A 9,366-nucleotide genomic window follows, 5' to 3' on the forward strand; every position below is an offset into this window, starting at 1 on the left:
ATTCTCTATAAGCTATAAGCTAATTCAGGATTGCTGAAAACATGAGTTGAACATGACTTCAATGCAGTGACTTGAACTCGGACTCGAGTCATAACACTATGACTCGGACTTGACCCTTTAAACGGTGACTTGGACTCGGACTCGACTCGGTGATGAATTGAAAATGACTCGACTTGACTCGAGTCAATACCACAAAAGTAAGATTGACTCGTGACTCGGAACCATGTGACTTGGTTACAACCCTGACTATAACTCAAAGTATATGATACTGGAAATTAAAAGTGAAATATAAATATTACTGCTAAAAGTGGAACATTTATTTCATGTCTTTAGTCCAGAAGGTTTCAAAGGTGGTATGCTAAAACAGCTCTAAAACTAAAAGAAAGGTCAGGGTCCACTTTTCCTGATTAGGACACGCCATGGACAATGGACATGCTAAATTACGATATGACAAGTAAATGCTAAATTGCGAAACATCAGTTTCAAACGTTATGATGAGCCATATATACTGTGATGAATTATTTCATATAGGCGAAGGGCGACAATGTGGTGTAAACGGAACCACGCCAACCCGCGACCTGAATTATATTCACTGATACTTTTGTGCAATCATACTGGAGACTACGTACCCACTGCGTGCGAAGCGCGACGAAAATTCTTGGCTTTACTCCACTTTTATGAAAATTAAATGTTGATACTTCGTGAAAACAGCTCTGAAAGTTTCACAGGCTATCTTCCTGATTGGAAGATTGAACTACTTCTACTTGACAAACTGAAAATAGCGAAAAGTAAGTAAGTAGATCACAAAATATTACGAAGTAGAAGTAGAAGTAGCGAAAATCTGATCTACTTGAACAAGTACCAGAAGTAGAGGAAAACTACTTGAGTACTTTGAAAAAGTAGAAGTATTTCGTTACTGACCACCTCTGAAAGCATGCATCTATGGTACTGCGAGAGCCAATCCCCTGAAGTCTGTTCAAGCCAGACCAGCCGGGAATTCAAACAAATATTACGCAGTTTCCCACACGTGAAAAGAAGAGCCAGACCCCATCTGAAACCTGCCGTGGAAATGCTACAGCACGCAGATATGTCCCTCAGCTATTGAGTAGAAGATGTGCACCGCGAGATTGAAGTAATAAACATCGATTTTACTCAATCGTACTATCTGATCACAAGTCACACCCTGTCCTATACCGTTAAGTTCATTTATTGTTGTTTCATGTGCCAATGATGTTTTCTTTACGGTTGGACAAATCAATAAATATCTCTCTCTCTCTCCCTGATCGAAGTATATGAGTTACCGTTTTTTTTCAACGGCCACACTTGTACATATTGGTGGCCAGGACTTGTGTTTGAAGTACGATATCCTTCTTGGTGGGCCGTTGTGCCAATAATGATTTTTTTTTTGAGCCAATGATGGAAATTTGTGTTATTTCTAGCATTTGGCTAGAAATTGTGTTCATTTTGTGTGATTAGTCTTGTGTGTTAGTGTTAGAGGTAGTCAAAGTAGTCAAGAAAGCTACTCAAGTAGTAGAAGTAGAAGTACTTCTTACATAAGCAACCTAAAACTACTTGAAGTAGAAATAGAATTGACTGACTTTAAATCTAAGTAAGTAAGTAGTTTTGAAAACAGCAGTCTTAATTTGTTCGCATGGCCTGTCAAAAGCTGCAAATTGAGCTATGCGGAAGGTGCAGAGAGCTTGATTCGTATTGATGCATCCCAGGAGGTATCAGTTTACGACAAAATAAGCATTCTTTCGCATCGCATGGGATGCAAATTATAGTAATAACATGAAAATGCGATACTAACCCTTTTTGTAGTGGAAGACCCCGTTTTAGAGAATATCCTGGTGCCCTACCCCATATTATATAGCTTCAAGTTTAGCCGAAGAGCAATACGGAGAAATTATCAACCTAACTAAAGGCAATGCTCCCAAGAGTGCTGATGACATCGAGCTACTCGAGAATGGCAACATGATCAAAGACCAGCTTGCAGTAGCAGAAAAGTTCAATCAGTATTTTTGCAACATTGGTCCGGATCTTGCAGCTTCAATACCAAACTCATCCGATGACTTTCTCTCGTACTTGAGTCCTGGCCCTCAGAAATCCATTTTTCTTGAGCCGACAAGTGAAGGAGAAGTTGCGATCATATTATCTGAAATGAAAAGTAACAAAGCAGTAGGACCCGATCTCATCCCAACACACTTTCTGAAGCTAGTCTTTAATATTATTGGTAATGTTATATGCATTTTCTTTAATGAGTCGATACGTCTAGGCATTTTCCCAGATGCACTGAAAACTGCCAGAGTAATGCCAGTGTTTAAGAAAGGCTGTAAAAAGCTAATTTCGAACTACCGACCAATATCTGTTTTGCCAAATCTTGCCACGGTTTTTGAGAAACTGATTGACTGCAGACTCAAGAATTTTTTTGAACTGAATGCAGTACTGTCCCCGACTCAGCATGGATTCAGATCAAACCACAACACCAACCATGCAATACTATCAATTGTAACGGACTATTACAAAACCATCAAGCAAAAAGAAAGTGGCTGCAGCATTTTTATCGACCTCCACAAAGCTTTCGACACAGTTAACCTCAGAATCTTAAGATACAAGCTAGAGCACTATGGAATCAGGGGTATTGCAGCAACTCTACTTGAAAGCTACCTGGCAAACCGCAAACAATTTGTTAAACTGGGGACATTAAGAACGACTACCAGAGATATAACTTGTGGAGTGCCACAAGGCTCAGTCCTTGGACCGACTTTTTTCCTCATTTATATTAACGACATTGTTAATGCATCTTTATTCCGCACAACGCTATTTGCTGATGATACTCACCTCTTCATTACCTCCAACACTGTCGATGATTTGCATGCATCTGTGAATAGGGAACTCCCAAAAGTGTCGAGATGGCTGCAAGCAAACAAACTAAGTTTGAATGCAGATAAGACCGAGATGCCAATCATGGTTTCACTATAGAAATTAAACATGGAACGGCAACGACCGATTTTGCAGCTTCGTTCCGCTTCGCAGAGGCTGGAGATGAGAATTGTTTTGCTTAAGCGACTGTAGGATTTCTGGCAAACCAAAAGCTATCTTCCCGAGCGCAGAAATTATTGTCAGTCAGTCAGTCAGGTTTATTAATATTTTCATCGTTTCAAAACATCACAAGACTGCGATACAATGAAAAGATAGGAGGGTGTCGAAACAACTTGGAGTAGCCATTAAGATCAGACACCCACCTTAGCCTAAGAATCTGGTCTTGATCGAAAGCTACTGTTGCACTGATTCCGAAAATATAAATTTAAATAATGATCAGGCACTGATCCACCTAGAATCCGTCCTCCAAGTCTGAAATATCGGCATTGTTCAGAACAATCGGGTAACCGCAACACAATGACCATAACAATGACCCGTTGCGACTCACCGATTGTTCGAACAATGCCGATATTTCGACTTGGAGGACGGATTCTAGGTGGATCAGTGCCTGATCAATATTTTACTTTATATTTTCGGAATCGGTGCAGCAGTGGCTTTCGATCGAGACCATATTCAATAATTTCTGTGATCGGGAAGATAGCTTTTGGATTGCCAGAAATCCTACAGTCGCTTACGCAAAACCAATCTCCACTCCAGCCTCGGCGAAGCGGAACGAAGCCGCAAAATCGGTCGTTGCCATTCCATGTTTAATTTCTATAGTTTCACTATAGATAACTAACCTACGGATAGATGGGCAACACGTGATTCACGGTCGAGAGACCGGATGCTCGTCAGATTTGTTGTCGCTTCATAGCATGAAGCGGGCAAAGCGGCAGGTTGTCGGCCAGATTGACTGTCAAAAACGCAGGTATGTTTGGTGCGGATAGGATATAGGGCAATTAGAACAGGTTATTTAGTGATGCAGTACATAGCCACTGGCGCGGCTATCAAAGCATTAATATCAGGAGTATATTTAAGGAGCCAAAGAAGTCATGATATTCACTCTTATTATTCAGGTTATCAATTGGTTTCAATATTGAATCCAGCTGCATGAGGTTTCCTTGAAATAGTTTGGTTTGTATAATCATAGATAGGTTTTGGTATGTATTGATAAATAAAGAGACAAAGTTACTCTATGTGTCTGCTTTACCTGAACATTATCATGGGACATACTTGTTGGATATCATCAGGAATATTTTTTTCAGTTACAGTATGTCAAAATTAAGGTTTAGTTTGGCTGACTAGAGCCGTCTTATGACTCTTGTAAGTGCAAAGCTGGATGTACTTAGATAAAAGAAATGATGAAGTTCTATCCAAAGGAAAAATGGTGCATGGGAAGATCTTGCCATTCAATACAATTCTTTCCTGCATGCTCGAAAGGTATCATCCAAGCAGCTTAAAAAATGCTGGACTAACATGAAGACGAGGTATGCTTTTTGATGGAATTCTAGGAATGTGCCAGGCCAGTTCTAATGCGTATGCATTTCATCAGATCGAAAGAAGATATTACAGAGGAACGGGCCCACATGGCGGCAACTGGAGGCGCTCCAACCAAGGCAGTACCATGTCACAGATGATCCATAGCATGATACCAGAACAATTCAAGCCACATCTTCATCAGCATCTTTGGGTACGGTATGCCATAATAATGGACACTTCATGGATAAAAGCACCATATCATGCAGTGATCCCCACAAATTAGTTTAGTCAACGGTATTCGCTGTTGATATGTGAGCATCGCTGACTCTGGTTATGTAGGTTTTGCTGCGTGTTGGGTTACCGCTTAGCTGTAAAACCTCCAAAATCGCTCCATCTAAATAACTGTAAAACCATATGTTCGCAAACCCGAAAGCTAACACTGAGCGGAATTAGCAAAGCACAGTGATTGATAGTCGTGAGGACCATAGCCAGTCAATGGTGATCAGGGTCTAGGACATATCCTCGATGTGGTGTAGTCATCGATATTGTTTATTATTAATGAGCGTTAACTAAAATCTGTGTAAGTAAATATATACAGATGCATAGCTTCATAAGCATACCGTATAGCAGTTATTAGAATTTATACACATTTGCTATGCAATGAGGGCTTTCTAAATCATATGTCCCTATTTCAGATGTGACTTTCACGACTGCATTAGAATTTATACACATTTGCTATGCAAGGAGGGTTTCTATATCATATGTCCCTATTTCAGATGTGACTTTCACGACTGCAACTCCGGTGGTAAAAGAAACGGAAAAGACAGGGTTGCCAAGAAAGAAACCAAAAAGAGCTGAAGTTAATAACTTCATATCGGATACCATGTTCTTGGAGCATTAGTTGAAAGTGAAAAAGTTTGAATTAGAAATTGACTGCTTGCAACAGCAAAGGCTCTTAGTGGAGGAGCAGCAGTCCCTTGCTGATCTGCAGTTGGTACTTGTGACCAAGCACCTGTTGATAGCAGATGCAAGGCAAAAGCTTGAAGGCTCGCCTTCACCAGATCTAGTAGTTTAAACTAGTCTACCTACTTTATAAAAGCTTTTATTTTAAGATTCATAGCTTCTGCTTGCAGCACCGTGATGTAAACTCTTTTTGTGGCATTCCCATTATTGATAGTTACTATGCCTCTAATTGCAGCACCAAGACATGAATACGTTTCTTTTGCTATGCTCATTCAACTGCATAAGCTTCGACTTGCAACACCGCACCGCGATATTAATGCTTTTTTTTTGCTATGGCCATAGCCATGTAACTGTGCATTATTGATAGGTACTGTTCCACTTCATTTCTTTCTACCCTGTTCCATTTCGTTCGGTTTTATACAAGTTTCACCGCAGTTTCTTTATTTATGATAACAAATTAAATTGTATTACTAAAGTGGGTTTCTACGATCCGGCGTCTCTGAGCTAGGTAGGCCTCTCAGGGATCCTCGTACATCTCTTGGTGCCTCTACAACTTGCGGGATGACATCAGTTTCATTGTTGATAATGCACCTAAATTTGAAGGGAGTTAAGCGCTTGATATTAAAAAAATCAAGAAATATATTACCTGTGTTTTCTGGCATAGTTGTATAACACTGCTGTTGCAACAATCAAAGCCATTGCTGTGTCGACATTTATCCGTAGACCTAGTGATAAGCAGGAGAACACGCTCTTCCACACTCCAAAAAATCCATTCTATAGTTATTCTGGAGGATATTTGAACCTTGTTATATCGACGTTCAGCAGCTATTTGTCATAAAATCGTGAGGCCCCATTGGCTGCAACTTCACCTTGTGGGAATTCGATGTATGTTGAGCTTTTATGAGCTATGACAATACTGTCCAGGTTCATGTTCCAGCTCCCCAGCAACAACTTGAAAGCTTCCTGTGGCGTAAGAGTGCAAAACAACAAGGAACTTCTACAACGGGGGCAAGGGTAGACCTTTGTTGGATGGGTTGGTAAGGTCACACTGCAGGACCTCCATAAATCCACTAACACAGGCTTTCGTTAAGCCTATAGCGATCAGAACACAGTTCCTCAGTCAGGTATTCCAATGGATTATCAAAATCTGTAAGGTACTTCTGTACTTGCTGCAGCCTGTTTCCATCCATTTGCATGTAATATTCTAACATATCTATGTCCATATCCATTTTATCTGAAAGGAATGAAACACGTACCGTATGCCTGTCTGCCGATATGGAATCGGTGCCTCGTGCACACCAAAGATCCTACTAATTGTACACGCGGTGTGATACTGCACACCAAATATATTACGCTAAACATACCGGGATTCCAACCCTGGAGGGTATCTTAACATTTCATATCGAGCGAACGCACATGTAGCGAATAGTGCCAGACATGTCGAAAATGTCTTTGAATATGAAGCCTCTACTCCAATGGAGTTCAAGGAAGCCTTTACTCCGTTGCGCAAGACTTGAGTTTGAGGCATCTCTGATTACTGGCCTTAGTCCTTAAATATACTCCTGATATTTATGCTTTGATAGCCGCGCCGGTGGCTATGTACTGTATCACTAAAGAACCTGTTCTGATTGCCCTATATCCTATTCGCACCACACATACCTGCATTTTTAACAGTCAATCTGGCCGACAACCTGCCGCTTTGCCCGCTTCATGCTATGAAGCGACAACAAATCTGACGAGCATCCGGTCTCTCGACCGTGAATCACGTGTTGCCCATCTATCCGTAGGTTAGTTATCTATAGTTTCACTGTGGACAGGACATCAATCATAAACAAATCTCCATATGTGACTCAGCAAAATATCTTGGCGTCACCATTGATGCCAAAATGTCCTGGAAGCAGCATATTGAGTGCACAATATCAAAACTAGCTCGGTGTGTGGGAATAATGACCCGTCTGCAATCTTTGGTTTCCAGATCAGTACTACGAACCATCTATTTCTCTCTTTTCCACTCTCACCTGCAATATGGAATCGTAGTATGGGGAAGTGCATGCACAACATTTTTGAGCAGAATTCGAACCCTGCAAAACCGTGCGATACGGCTGATCTCATCTGTACCTTTACGTACCAAACTATCGCCTTACTACCGTAAGCACCGAATTTTGCAAGTTGACAAACTATATCGCTTCGAAGTATCAAAAGTCATTCACAAATATTTTTCCAATAGTTTGCCTCCTGTGTTTGATGACTTTTTCATACCTGCCAAAAATGTCCACTCCCACTACACGAGATCCTCGTCTAAAGGAAATATCTACTTACCCCCACCCAATAGCAACCTAACTAAGAGATCTATCGACTACTCGGGACCTATCATCTGGAATGCATTACCACCACACATCCGTGAATTGCCTTATAATAGATTCAAAAAAGCCCTACTTGATCACCTCTTGTCGCTACACTAACACTGTTGCCCTACCTCGCCCAGACATTGCTTCATTGATCATTTGCTACCATCGTTTAATTTTTCTTCTTTTTTATTTTTTTAACTACTGTAACCTTTTTTACAGCCAGACTGCTTAGAGTCAAGTGTACCTTTTTGATGCTGGTGTGATCAGACTAGATGACCTTCACGGTCTTATCGATCATTCCTATCTAATACCGAATACTGTGCAAGCATATTTTCTGTACCACCATCACTGCCGTGTGTTATGTATTTTGGTTGGATGAAAATAAAGACTCTCTCTCTCTCTCTTTGTATCGGATATCGGATACACTTTGCTTGATTAGTATACGTTAATAACAAATATTGTGGATCGTAAAATTTATATTTATTGTAGCATTATTTACGGAAAATAGCGGTATTACTACACTTACTTTTTTGCTTCAACATGTATGTTCTGCAGACAAAATTACTGAAAGTAATTAGAACTCAAAGTATGATACTCGGAATTGAAAGTGAAATACAAATGCCACTTTTAAAAAGTGGGAAATATATTTTATGTCTTTTTTCCATAAACCTTTAAAGGCAATCTGCTAAACAGGTGTAACGTTGAAAAAAAGCCGGATTTTCCAGATTAGCAGAGGACACGCCATGGGCTGCTATACGATATGATAGGTAATTGGTTGATTGCGAAACGGTAGTTTCAAACGTTACGGTGGGCCATATATTTACTGTGATGAAATATTTGATATGGGCGACAATGTGGTGTGAGCGGAACCAAGCAATCCGGTAGCTAAATTATATCCTCTGACTTTCGTGAAAACATATTTGTCACTCCATAACTACTGTGCGCGAAGCGCAACGATATTTCTGGGTTTTACTTGACTTTTATGAACATTAAATGTTGGTACTCCGTGAACACAGCCCCGAAATTCCTCAGGCTATCTTTCGTATTGAGTGATTAAACTACTTCTACTTGACAAACTGAAAATAGCGAAAAGTAAGTAAGTAGATCTCTAAATATAACGAAGTAGAAGTAAAAGTAGATAAAATCAGATCTACTTGACTAAGTACCAGAAGTAGAGGAAAACTACTTGAATACTTCAAAAAAGTAGAAGTACTTCGTTACTGACCACCTCTGGTTAGTGTTAGATGTTGTGCTGTGTATCTTCATTTGGGTTGACTTGTATATTTGAAAGTCAGTAATAAAAACCTTACTAGTGCGACGCCCCTTACGTAAACAAAAAGATTTTAGGCCTAATGCCTTTGCTATTGTTTCGATATTGTGTTTGTCTCGTATTTTGCTAGGCTACAATTGCGTGGTATGTGGAGGCTAAGAATTGGTGTTGTGTTTTCGTTAGGCTAACTTCATCATTGGTTTATTAGCAATTTTATCAGTTCAATACACCACAAAAAATGCGATACAATGAAAAGACAGGAAGGTGTCGAAGCGACAAGGAGCAGTCTATGGAATCTGACACCCACCTTGTACATTAGAAAAGCTGTAGAAAACTACGCCCAGACATTATGATTTTGTATATTCAAAATTTAGGCTCAATTCC

The 9,366-nt window shown here is 40.1% G+C and overlaps 1 protein-coding gene and 1 long non-coding RNA gene across 2 annotated transcripts in view; both read right to left on the reverse strand.

Annotated features, from left to right (window-relative positions):
* The window catches only part of LOC145452231 (actin-binding protein WASF3-like), a 68,591-nt gene that overhangs the window by 27,470 nt on the left and 31,755 nt on the right, over window positions 1–9,366 (reverse strand). The window lies entirely within an intron of this gene.
* LOC145452545 (uncharacterized) lies at window positions 5,789–6,768 on the reverse strand. The gene is made up of 2 exons (XR_013919423.1): window positions 6,011–6,768; window positions 5,789–5,955 (listed from the first exon to the last, which is right to left on the reverse strand). It is a non-coding gene; the product is annotated as an uncharacterized LOC145452545 (long non-coding RNA).

Source organism: Botryllus schlosseri, chromosome 12, assembly GCF_051294905.1.
Source record: "Botryllus schlosseri isolate E-star chromosome 12, Bs_hap1, whole genome shotgun sequence".
Classification (NCBI taxonomy): domain Eukaryota; kingdom Metazoa; phylum Chordata; class Ascidiacea; order Stolidobranchia; family Styelidae; genus Botryllus; species Botryllus schlosseri.